The 13786-nt window shown below is 41.7% G+C and overlaps 1 protein-coding gene across 1 annotated transcript in view; it reads left to right on the forward strand.

Moving 5' to 3' along the window:
- The window catches only part of LOC137281606 (uncharacterized), a 93545-nt gene that overhangs the window by 36412 nt on the left and 43347 nt on the right, over positions 1-13786 (forward strand). Inside the window, exon 2 of the mRNA XM_067812942.1 lies at positions 2276-2354. The gene's annotated coding sequence lies outside the window, so the exon portion shown is untranslated. The remainder of the gene's footprint in view (positions 1-2275; positions 2355-13786) is intronic.

Below are 13786 nucleotides of genomic sequence, written 5' to 3' on the forward strand. Positions count from 1 at the left end.
GCAAATAACACGCAGGGGCAACTCTTCATATCATTACTGAAATAATTCCAGTATTTTATTTCATTTGCAATGACGCTAAAGGGAATGCCGCGTTCGGTGGGTGCTTACCCTTTCTAAGTGTCAAGATGCGTCAATCTTATCATACGTGTTTAATCAAGCACCATAACTATTCATGATGAGGGTCTCATTCTATTGAAATCAATACCAGTTACTCCTGAATACAGAATTCTGATTTCATTACGTATACGTTCTGGTTTGAGTCTTTGTCACACGTTCACGCCAAAAAAGGGATAGCGTCTGATAAATGACGCCGCATTTGTTCCAGCAATATTAAGGTGATCAGTAAATGAGCGAGTCTTAAATGGGTAAACTAGTGATTGACAGAAGCCGACTGGGGGGCCCAGAGCTTAAAACGGTCACTCCTCACACCCTAGTCCCGTGTTCGATTACCCACATGGGTACATGTGTGAAGCCCATTTTTGTGTTCTCCAGCCATGACATTGTTGGAGTATTGATAAAAGCGGCGTAAAACCCAAGTCACTGACAACTGTTCCGAGACTCACTAGTGACTGAGATCTAATGTCACGTGAATGTTGGGGAAGGGAGGGGGTGTGGGGGTGGGGGGATGGGTATTCCAGTATTCGATAACCAATGTAAAAATTTTGGGAGCTTTTACAACTTTCTGGGTAGGACATATTGTGCGAACTGGAACTTGCGTTCGTCAATGAAGTTCACTCTTCGCCAGGTTCACTGCTGCCAGTGTCTCACAGTCCTGGTTCATCTCAAACAGGCACGGAGGTGTTGGCAGAGGTCGTTGGCACGGAGATCATGAATACGGAGTTGTCTGACCATAGTGTGTCTGCTGACTAGATGTCCAGTGCTGTTCGCTTTTGATGACGTCACAGTGACGTATCGGTTCCTCATGTGAAACGGCCGTAAATACCGGTCCTCTTTTTGTTTGCAGTGCTGCCAGCCTGTCGTAGACGTGTGACAAGTCTTCTGACGGTGGATTTGCAGCATCACATGGTCCTAACCATGCTTTTGTGTCTGTTCTATCTGTAACATACCGATTGCTCTCTCGCTCTTCTCTGCTGTTAAATGAGGCATGTTCCTGGTTGTCAGTCGATTAAAATGATGTAAGAGAATAAATCTGGTTACCTTTTATACCCTAATTTGATATCGGTAACTTTGTGCATTGTTTCCTTTTCATTCGTGTAAATTCGGGCTTTTTTTCATAAACTACAACGTGCACATACACGCGTTCTCTGGGAATAGACATGATGTGTTCGAGAGTTTTCCGCTATTTTCAAACAGACTGACAACTATTTATTTAGGTGGCGTTTCTTTTGGCCGCTAGTTTGTGAGATCAAATGTATTTAACTCAGGGGGCACCTGATGAAAAGGAACATAATTTCGCAGGATTATCTGGTCTAACTCGAAAAAAGGGGTACATGTGCCTCAACTTATAAGGCGTCGCTATATGTTATGAAGAGTTGCGTCCCTTGTGATCCCCAGCATCATATCACTACGGGTTCGAATCTGCAAGATTACATCTTAAAAGTTTGGGTGCAGCAGCACCATAACCAGATTCGATGATTTCACCAAATTGATAAACCGTGAAGATCCGGGTTAATACTGGTCTTCAGTAACCCATGATTGTCTCTACCCATGAAGATCCGGATTAGATTTGGTCTTTAGTAACCCATGGTTATCTCTCGCCTTGAAGATCCGGGTTAGAACTGACTGGTGACGAACTGAACTAATAACCCATGCCCGCCGAAAGAGGCAACTAAGACTTGGTGGTCAGGCTTACTGATTTGGTTCGCACGTCATCATATCCCAAGTGCAAAAATCGGTGGTCATGATGTTGATCACTGGATTCTCTTGTCTAGGCTTTAATAATTATTTACAGACCTTCGCCATATAGCTGACATGTTGCTCAGTGCGACGTTAAACAATAAAGGAACTACCAGAACACTCATGCTTTGGTAGGAATTATCGCGGCCTAAAACAACCATCAGCCAAATGTGTACATTAATACATAATTTATTCACAAAACATTCAGTCAGTGGCATGTATACATTCACTGTAAATCATAATGTCAGCATGTCGAGACTTTGTTTAAACTGTTGTCATGGTGTTTGTTATACAACAAGCAAAAGCCTTAAGCCCAACTCACTCACTCACTCACTCACTCACTCACTCACCTACTCACTCACTCACTATATCGGAATGATTATCCTGCTTGCAGTAATATGTGTGCTTTCCTTTGCAGTGTAACAGATCCAAGAGACAGGGACAGACGCCGTTTCCCCCCACGTCGCGGAATTCATTAGAAAGTACTACACATTAAGGTAGGAACTCCACATCGTCTTACCGCGTAACATGGACTATAACTTCATTGCATCAGGCTAGCTATTCTCGAAACGATCGTAGTCCCACGAACTCTTTAAGCCCATTCTGAAGACATTGGCTACGACCACACTGAAGAATTCTTAAGGCTACGAACGTTTCGAGAATACGGGCCCAGAGCTACTAATACACTACTAACACCTCCGTCACTACTGTTTCACTACAGTGGACGCTGTCTAAACCGGCACTCATTGGGACTGAAGAAATCGTCCATTTTAGACAACGTGCCGGATTGGAGAGCTGATGATAAGTGTAAAAGCCACACATGGGACTGAGATTTTTCGCCGGTGTTGACAGCTTACCGGCATGGACAAATGCCGGTTTTGACAGCTTCCACTGTATAACATTCTGTTGCAAACGCTTCTATTATTGCGTCTTCGTAGAGGCCCAGAATAACTGTGTATCCGGGTAAAAATACGCATAGGAACTTTACACATTGATAAATAAATTGTGACGTACCTATTACGCATTCAAAATGTTAGATACGCTAATAAAATAAGATATACACACGGTTTAAATTTATAAAAATGGCTTGCGTAATGAAAAAGACACCAGGTGTTATCAAGTTGTACTTCTAGCACAGGATTAGAGTTGTACTGTCAGTGCAGGATGTGTTATTTGTTATTAAATCATTTCCGTTTATATTTAAGTTGGTTTTGATTAGTTGTGACATAGACAGCACATACCTGATAGTAAATGTGCTCAGTGGCATATACTTAGCTGAATAAAATCACTGAAATACCCACATGTTTGAAAGCAGTGAGTAACAGAAATTGAAATATCGGGTCAACATTAATAATAATCACTTTAAAAAATACAGTAGTAACAGTGCCCGCATGAGCCATATCTTATCTGGAGCTCTGAATCTTCAGCAAGTACTTTCCACCCCTAATACTGAGGGTTGTTGTAATTACTTCCGTTACTGCGACAACTACCACATGTTACTACTATTGCAACTACTACTACTACTACTGCTGCTGCTGCTGCTGCTGCTGCTGCTACTACTAGTAGTAGTAGTGAGCATCCGGGTTAGAATTGGTCTTCAGCAACCCATGCTTGTTGGATCGTGTGGCTCGGCTTGCCGACATAGTTCACACTCTATCATATCACAGTTGCATTGGTCGACGCTCATGCTGTCGATTACTCGATTGTCGATTCGATTATAATGATTATACATTTCGCCATCATATAGGCGGACAAATGTCGAGTGTGGCTATAGGGAAGGAATAAACTTTTGTTTTTGTCCTCTTTTGACCATTACAGATTTGTGATCAGTCCCAAGAGGAACACCAAATTCGTTCTTACAAAACTTGCAGTTATTTAATATTGAGCGATTAAACGTTAGCAAAATGTCGTATGTTTCCCTCTCGGGGGATGGTGTCACCATGCAGATTTCCACCGGGCTACTTACTAGTGTATTTGATTGATCATCAAAATCACTTTGCATGACAATACTTGTAACCTGATGATGGTTAAAGTGACAATATTATTGTAAGTAATGACCCTTCCAGGAGTGAAATTGCTGTTGTAAGCTATGTCATGCAAAGGCATATTGTCCATCAGTTAAATACATATTTTACTACCAGTAGAAAGTAGTTTTGAATTTGTAACTCGGTGAAAACAAACCTAAATGGCATTTATTCTCAGACTGGCTACTCGTGGTTAAATTTGCATTTGAACAACGGCGAAAAGGATTTTGCGTGACATGGGTTGTAAACATAACGATTTCTAACCGTTATGACAACGAACGATTTTGTCAGAATCATAATTCGTAAGCCAGGCCTGTGACATGATTAAATGACTGTAGATTGTGAAAACATAAAACTTATGTTTTTCACCACAGTTGTCACGATTCCAGGTTAGACAAACATGTAAACAAGATAATTTATCCCCGGAAATGTAGACAAAGTCTTCAAAGAACCACATATGTATACCTCACATTACGGCAGGGAAATTGGTTGAAATTTCGTTCGTGGGAGAGAATTGTGCACAGTTGTCAAAAAGGCCGATTTAAGTTAATTACAGGTCGAATTGGTAAGTTTTAACTATGAAGATTCATTTAAAACAATGCCAATAACTGATTCACATATGTATACCCCCTAAAGTATATGTGATCTATTAACAACAAACACAAACTACTACTGCTACCCCCTATGCTGCTGCTGCTACTACTACTACTATCTCAGCTTTTGCCACTACTACTACTACTACTACTACTACTACTACTACTACTACTACTACTACTACTACTACTACTACTACTACTACTACTACTACTACTACTACCACTACCACTACCACTACCACTACTACTACTACTACTACTACTACTACTACTACTACTACTACTACTACTACTACTACTACTATCTCTGCTTTTCCCACTACTGCTACTACCACTATCTCAGCTTTTCCCACTACTACTACTACTACTACTACTACTACTACCTCTGCTTTTCCCACTACTGCTACTACCACTATCTCAGCTTTTCCCACTACTACTACTACTACTACTACTACTACTACTACTACTATCTCTGCTTTTCCCACTACTGCTACTACCACTATCTCAGCTTTTCCCACTACTACTACTACTACTACTACTACTACTACTACTACTATCTCTGCTTTTCCCACTACTGCTACTACCACTATCTCAGCTTTTCCCACTACTACTACTACTACTGCTGCTACTGCTGCTACTGCTGCTTTATGTATACTTTACCCTACTTGTCCACATATTAACTGCGAGTGCATCAATACATACGCAGCAGGAAAACAGTGAGAGTACAGTTACAGAGCTACAGGAAACGCCACAGACAAAATATCGAGAAATAAATGGCTCCCGCCGTCAGTTTACGTATGTTGGAAACCTTTTAAAACTACGACACCCATCCTTGCAAAGATAACCTTTCCGTCGCGAACACAGCAATACCCGGATGTATAATCCGTCTGGTGCACCGCCGACGCTGTCGTTTCTCATTACCGCCCCGTCAGTCCCAGCAGCTATAGATCCAACGATCCATACACACCTCTTCTCCTGGTCTGAGAGCATCTTCAGTGTCAGTACAGCGCCCCAATTAGCAGTACTAGTTAGCGTCGCTACCCCTAGTCGCAGTTCGTCAACCCTCTGTACAAACAAACGCCCTTATCGCCGCTTTCTTCCAAATCAGATTCAAATAAGCAAAGCGTCCGTGGACGACAGGGGATCAGAAACTCCACGAAACAGATAGACACTGATAAGTCGATTATGTGGTTCGATGCTGTGACCCCTGACGAAAATGTCAGGTATGTTGCACAAGGCATTAAACGAATGTATACTAGCAAAATGTATGTATCAAAAGCTCAGTCTCACTTAATACATCGAAAAAGAATTCGTCCGATAGCTTGGGGGAACCAGTTGCAAACGTTATACAGATGAATTGCAAGAGGAAAACATGTGCACATACTGTGCATGGGAACAGTTGCGTTTTGGTGTAAAGTTTTGTTTTATGAATTGGCCAGTTTTCACTGATTTTCATCATTTGAATAAGTGGCTACACTTAGACCAGTATGTCTAAACCTTTGATGGGTTGAATACATGTTCTTTCATGGGCGCTATCCTAAAATGGAAATGACGCTTATCTGGCTTGCCACAGAAATGTGTAATGACACAAACATCACCAAGATACCATAGGCTGATGTAACTTTTATAACTTCCCTATATTGTTTCCTGTATTAATTTCCGACTTTTTTATTTTTGAGAGAATAAATTAAACGTTTATGTCACATCGGCAACATTTTGGCCATATCGTGAAGACAGCCATTTGTAATGAATATGCACCACAAAATACTTTATGAAAGTCTATCATCGAAAGACAGTACACCACTACAATATCACACATATTATTTAAACTAGTTTGAGAAAATTAAAATCTTTCCGTTGTCATTGACAGTCAATACGAAAGTGGCCTGGAGAGGTCACCATACTAGGGACTGTGGGGACTTAAAATACTTCTTTTGCATGCAAGTCTTTTAGGGATATTTCGAGAGACATTTGAAGGACAATTAAAACATATTGCATTTTTAATTACTTAATTTTGATTTTGGTCGATTGGTGATAATATTCTAAAACGTCTTTCCTGAATTCCAAGCTGCACAAAATGTTATGAATGTAAAGTCTGACAAATATCGTTTATGATTTGGTTGACAGCAGAAAAGGGCTTAGCATGTATATTTTACTGTAATGAGGATACAGCGCCAGAAAAAGGTATGGCATTGCACTTATAAATCTCGCGAAGTATTATCATTGTCATTACGATCTTCACCCCCGGCGTATTAAAAATTCTTCTTCTAATATTGTACTTTTAAGACTCGGTGGATACATAATCCGAGAAGAAATAAGTAACGCTTTAAAATCTGAGAAAATAATCTTCGGCATGTTTATTTTGCAGGTGTGTTTCGAATGCATAAACACCTATGGCTGATTCACTGTGGTTGTTTTCTTGTCACTTGCTGTATTAAGACCACTCTCAGGAATTCGACAACAAAGTAACAGTTGCGGAACGTGATCATGTTATATCTTTTAAGATCATAATCATATCGACTTTGAACCATACATCTCCGAAAAGAAGTGAGTGGAGGAGTAAATGCGTAAATGCCACGTCTGGAATTATTCCATGAATATTACGGCGAAGGATACGAGAAATGGGAAGTTAACTTTGTGTATATTACTAATGACTGTGGATCTTTCATTGTGTAGAACACATGGCATACCCCAGCTGTATATAATATATGTTACCATAAAATACGGAGTTGTCATGAGGCATAATGCCACGGGCTACCGAGCTATCATGATATATGATACCATACAATACGGAGTTGTCATAAGGCATAATGCCATGGGCTACCGAGCTATCATGATATATGATACCATACAATACGGAGATGTCATGAGGCATAATGCCACGGGCTGCCGAGCTATCATGATATATGATACCATACAATACGGAGTTGTCATGAGGCATAATGCCATGGGCTACCGAGCTATCATGATATATGATACCATACAATACGGAGTTGTCATGAGGCATAATGCCACGGGCTGCCGAGCTATCATGATATATGATACCATACAATACGGAGTTGTCATGAGGCATAATGCCACGGGCTGCCGAGCTATCATGATATATGATACCATACAATACGGAGTTGTCATGAGGCATAATGCCACGGGCTGCCGAGCTATCATGATATATGATACCATACAAAACGGAGATGTCATGAGGCATAATGCCACGGGCTGCCGAGCTATCATGATATATGATACCATACAATACGAAGATGTCATAAGGCATAATGCCACGGGCAAACGAGCTATCATGATATATGATACCATACAATACGGAGTTGTCATGAGGCATAATGCCATGGGCTGCCGAGCTATCATGATATATGATACCATACAATACGGAGTTGTCATGAGGCATAATGCCACGGGCTGCCGAGCTATCATGATATATGATACCATACAATACGGAGTTGTCATGAGGCATAATGCCATGGGCTACCGAGCTATCATGATATATGATACCATACAATACGGAGTTGTCATGAGGCATAATACCATGGGCTACCGAGCTATCATGATATATGATACCATACAATACGGAGATGTCATAAGGCATAATGCCATGGGCTACCGAGCTATCATGATATATGATACCATAAAATACGGAGTTGTCATGAGGCATAATGCCATGGGCTACCGAGCTATCATGATGTATGATATTATACAATACGAAGATGTCATAAGGCATAATGCCACGGGCTACCGAGCTATCATGATATATGATACCATACAATACGGAGTTGTCATGAGGCATAATGCCACGGGCTGCCGAGCTATCATGATATATGATACCATACAATACGGAGATGTCATAAGGCATAATGCCACGGGCTGCCGAGCTATCATGATATATGATACCATACAATACGAAGATGTCATAAGGCATAATGCCACGGGCAAACGAGCTATCATGATATATGATACCATGCAATACGGAGTTGTCATGAGGCATAATGCCATGGGCTGCCGAGCTATCATGATATATGATACCATACAATACGGAGTTGTCATGAGGCATAATGCCATGGGCTACCGAGCTATCATGATATATGATACCATACAATACGGAGTTGCCATGAGGCATAATGCCACGGGCTACCGAGCTATCATGATATATGATACCATACAATACGGAGTTGTCATGAGGCATAACACCATGGGCTACCGAGCTATCATGATATATGATACCATACAATACGGAGATGTCATAAGGCATAATGCCATGGGCTACCGAGCTATCATGATATATGATACCATAAAATACGGAGTTGTCATGAGGCATAATGCCACGGGCTACCGAGCTATCATGATATATGATATTATACAATACGAAGATGTCATAAGGCATAATGCCACGGGCTACCGAGCTATCATGATATATGATACCATACAATACGGAGTTGTCATGAGGCATAATGCCACGGGCTACCGAGCTATCATGATATATGATACCATACAATACGGAGATGTCATAAGGCATAATGCCACGGGCAACCGAGCTATCAGTATCTTTGAGAGAACCGTACGGTACAGAGCTATCATTATAGAGAGCTATCATCACACTATGGGCTACTGACCTGTTATCACATACCTTGATACCATTGGCTTAATACCTATCATCATGCATACTGATACCATGGGATACGGAACTGTCATAATGCATGAGGATATAAGGAGCTAACGAGCTATCGCTAACTTTCATGGTTACCTGGGATACAGAGCTATCAATATACATGTCGATACTATGGGCTACCGAATAATCATGACACATAATGATAACATCGAGCTATCGTTATACACTATACCAAAAAAACAAAGGCATGGGGATTTGTATTTTTTTTAAATCTGTTAATTACCTATTGTGTTCAAAAAATCGTCAAAATATGTAACAAACGCGTTCATAACATGATTTTACACAATTGCATAAGTAAAACTTGGATTTTACCGGAAAAAGTTGAGCTTGATTAGATTGTTCACAGGGATTAGAAAGGCATCGCCACAACACAACACCTTCCAGTTGAAATTGTGCAACAAAGAGCATTCACTACCTGGCAGTAAAATTCCACATTACTTTCAGTTTCAAGGTCAATTTACTACGCCATGTCTTGACGTCTTGACAAGGAACATCGCCATTGAAAGAATTCATGCTGGAAATGACCAATCTTCTGTTGCCATGCGTCTGAATGTTAGTCTGAGCAAGATATCATGGCTTGCAGCTCGTTGCAACCAAACAGGTATAGCAAATGACCGTCCAAGTACAGGCAGACCTCGAGTTACCACTGCAGCCCAAGATCGGTACATCCGGGCAATACAGTTGCGTGATCGTACTGTCACGGGGGAGAGCACAAGAGCCAGGTTGCCTGTACTTCACGGGATATCCAGTCAGTCTGTACGGAACAGGTTGAAAGAGATTGAAGCCAGGAAACCTGACGTCGGGGTCGCGCTCAACTTCTCCGTTATCAGATGGCATTTAATTGGGTGAACAGGCATCACCTGTTTCTACACTGGTGTAACATTTAGTGCACTAAAATCTGTTTTTGGACGAGTTATAAATGTTTGAAAATACAACATTTTCGCAACAGATTTCTCATCTATGCGTTTTTGATAGTATATGTGATAAAACTTTGCCCTACCGCGCTAAGGTATATTGATGCCATGACAGAGGCAACAATCATCATATATGACGAGATAGTGGGTCATCAAGCTATCATCACATATGAAATCATGAAATACGGAGTTGTCTTTATATACTCTTCAAAAAAGTAGGGGAATCTGAACATTCAGTTTGGATAGGAAGTGTAAACGATAACAAATGTTTCAAGTACAGACATCTTGTATGAAGGCACCGCCATTTCCCCTGGTATCCCTCCTAAACACTACACACAATATGCACGTGCACAACGCAGTAGCCCCATACACGTGCATGGGGTCCTATTCTTGATTTGAAAGTCTTGCATCACCTATTTTGTTTGTTTCTAGTCGTTTGTTTTAAAATGAAAATTGTATACAAGCAAATTACATGTCATACACCAATCATCTTTCAAAAGCGACTACATTCAAAATAGCTATGGTTGCAAGGAAGCGCAAATGGTGATGCACTCTCAAAACATTCAATGTTACCATATCAACATTGATTGACGCCTAAATATTTTTAATAGTAAATAAAAAAATAAAGTTTCCCTCCTTTTTTTTGAAGAGTATATATGATACTATTGGGTACGAAACTGATTTTATACGCGATGCTACTGGGTTGGAGACTAACATTTTGTATGATTAAATAGCATTTCGAGGTAAAATCACACAACATGTGAAACGAATATAAAACCTAATTACGGTATAATGAATTCTTAAGGCCTGACTGTAATAGGTATTCCATTAAATGACGTAAAAGATATCTACAACATCTGCTGAGCGCCCCACGAAAAGGTGGGTTCAATTGGAACGGATTTGTCTTGCCCTGCTAATACCAGATGGATGTATAACCCCGATCAGACTGTTTAAGCGCTGTTAAGGCTACTCTACGACCAGGGTTGTCGTAGGTACATGCATAAACCTGTCACGTGAAATTGCCTAAGTCATCTGAAACCATAGCCAAATGGTTGATCTCCGTGGTAGACATTGGCGATGATGACCAGCTGTTTGATCATAGGCCTGGTTGCTACGGTAACTGCACATCCATCTTCATGATGTTCATGTCTAATCTGAAACCTGGAAAATGACTGCTCCGGGCGGTTCTCCCACTGTAAACATCCCACTGCTGTTATAGAAACAGTGTATCTACCTAAACACCGGCTATAGCTGCCCCGGATCGGCATCCAGCCACATTCATACATAGTGTAGAGGATCTTAAAAATAATTGAAACAAATGGGAGCCTGAAGTACATTGGCTTACATCCCTTGTATAGCAGCCTACAGTAATCTACAATCGTGAGTACATTCCAAGGCAACACAATGTAAGGACATTTCAAGGAAGATTGTTTCTGGTCAAATATGTGACTTATTTATGGCAACCGGACATGACTCCATTTACACAAGCAAAGTTTCTTCCGTTGCGCTGAACCGGTATTATCTCCTGTGTCCATCTTTCCAGCGCCCTACATTTTCGGCATTACCACAAACAGCACATCTATTATTAGAGGGCTAATTGATAGGTTGGAGTCTCACACAGAAAGGTTTAACTTAAAGACATACACGTTTGACAACGACGATGAGAACTTTGCCCAAGCTTTCCTCTTGGCTGCATCAAAACGTCTCCACAGCTTCCATGACGTCATCTCGTGATGTCATCTTTCTGTGGTATTTGGGAAGTATCGAAATCTTAATTTCGTCCCTTGATTGCCTGGTCTACAGAGCAGGCTTCTGGTTGGGGGTGACCTACAACGATGATACTCTTGATGTCTCAGGGCAAGAAACACCCTACCCGTTCTGGTTGATGAGATGGCTTTCGCCTTCGTTACTGGTGTGGGTTTAGGGTAGCCTAATGGTTAAAGCGTTCGCTCGTCACGCCGAAAACCCGGGTTCGATTCCCCACATGGGTACAATATGTGAAGCGTGATATTGCTGGAATATTGCTTGATATTGGAATAAAGGCGGTGTAGAAGCCATATTCACTCACTCACTTCACCAGTCGTATATCGTAGCAAGAACACCTTCGAAGATTACCAAGTGGCATGTTGCACATGTCTGAATTGTTTTTGCATATACCAATAGTCTTGAAACCTAATTTGCCTGTTCCTTGTTGATTCCTAAGGAGTCTGTGTAAATACAGTGCACTCTGTCGAGAGAGAACCTACCTATACGTCACAACATCATTAGTCGGTCTGCTTCCATCACCACGTCATGGTGCAGTGCTGGTATTGTTGGTCCTTCAAAAGACGAGCTAGTCACATAAGGCTATTAATACCGCGGTAAGATTCTACTCCACCGCTCCACTGTGGCAGAGGAAGGAGTATTCTTCACTTCTGTAGTACTAATCATTTCCTAGAAGGCTTTTGATGTGAAAATCAGCTTCTGCAGAGATATAGGAGGTTCCGGAAGTTTGTACATTTTTCAAACGCACAGCTCCCTGTTTACTCTAATACTTTGGTTACTGTGGCCTCAAGTAATGTCAACCAAAACATTTACACGATTACACATTACTAAGTCAACCTGTGTGGGCTCGGTGCTGAGACACCTGTTATAATATTTTACAAAATATTCTCTACCACTCTTTGTATTCCGGTGAATATTGTTTTACGCTTTTAGCACTGTTCCAGCAATATCGGAGGAGGGAGGGGAGCCCGGGGAGAGGGGAGGGGGCACCAGAAATGGGCTCCACACATTGCACCTATGTGGGGAATCGAACCCGAGTCTAAAGCATGACTAACTGACACTTTGACCACTGGGCTTCCCCGCCGCCCATGATCTGAAACCGTCCCAGACATTAGGTATGTGGACACCATACACACCTCCCTCTCAAGCTGAGGAGCTCTCTCAGTCACAGACATTAGGTATGTGGACACCATACACACCTCCCTCTCAAGCTGAGGAGCTCTCTCAGTCACAGACATTAGGTATGTGGACACCATACACACCTCCCTCTCAAGCTGAGGAGCTCTCTCAGTCACAGACATTAGGTATGTGGACACCATACACACCTCCCTCTCAAGCTGGGGAGCTCTCTCAGTCCCAGACATTAGGTATGTGGACACCATACACACCTCCCTCTCAAGCTGAGGAGCTCTCTCAGTCCCAGACATTAGGCATGTGGACACCATACACACCTCCCTCTCAAGCTGAGCAGCTCTCTCAGTCCCAGACATTAGGTATGTGGACACCATACACACCTCCCTCTCAAGCTGAGGAGCTCTCTCAGTCCCAGACATTAGGTATGTGGACACCATACACACCTCCCTCTCAAGCTGAGGAGCTCTCTCAGTCGCTGGACGTTAATGAAGGGTAGCCTATCATATCTTTACAGAGTAAATACAGCATGCATGTACTCAGACCAGCACACATATACGAGCAGTATTGTTCTGTAGCGTTGTGGAAGTCTCCGCTGTCTGTGCCACCCAGTGACGTCGCCCCACAAACACACGTAAATGTCACTACCACCAGCCAGTCTATTGATCAAGCTAGGTTGTAATCAAGACATATTCTACCTGTAATTACACCTCTGAAAGTATTGTCCCATAGTCCTATTTCGCCGGTTATTGTACTCTGAAGATTAGCACGTTCAAAAATATCCAGATCGATGGGGGTTGTTACTTTCTTGCCTTACCTAGC

This window comes from Haliotis asinina, chromosome 4, assembly GCF_037392515.1.
Source record: "Haliotis asinina isolate JCU_RB_2024 chromosome 4, JCU_Hal_asi_v2, whole genome shotgun sequence".
Classification (NCBI taxonomy): domain Eukaryota; kingdom Metazoa; phylum Mollusca; class Gastropoda; order Lepetellida; family Haliotidae; genus Haliotis; species Haliotis asinina.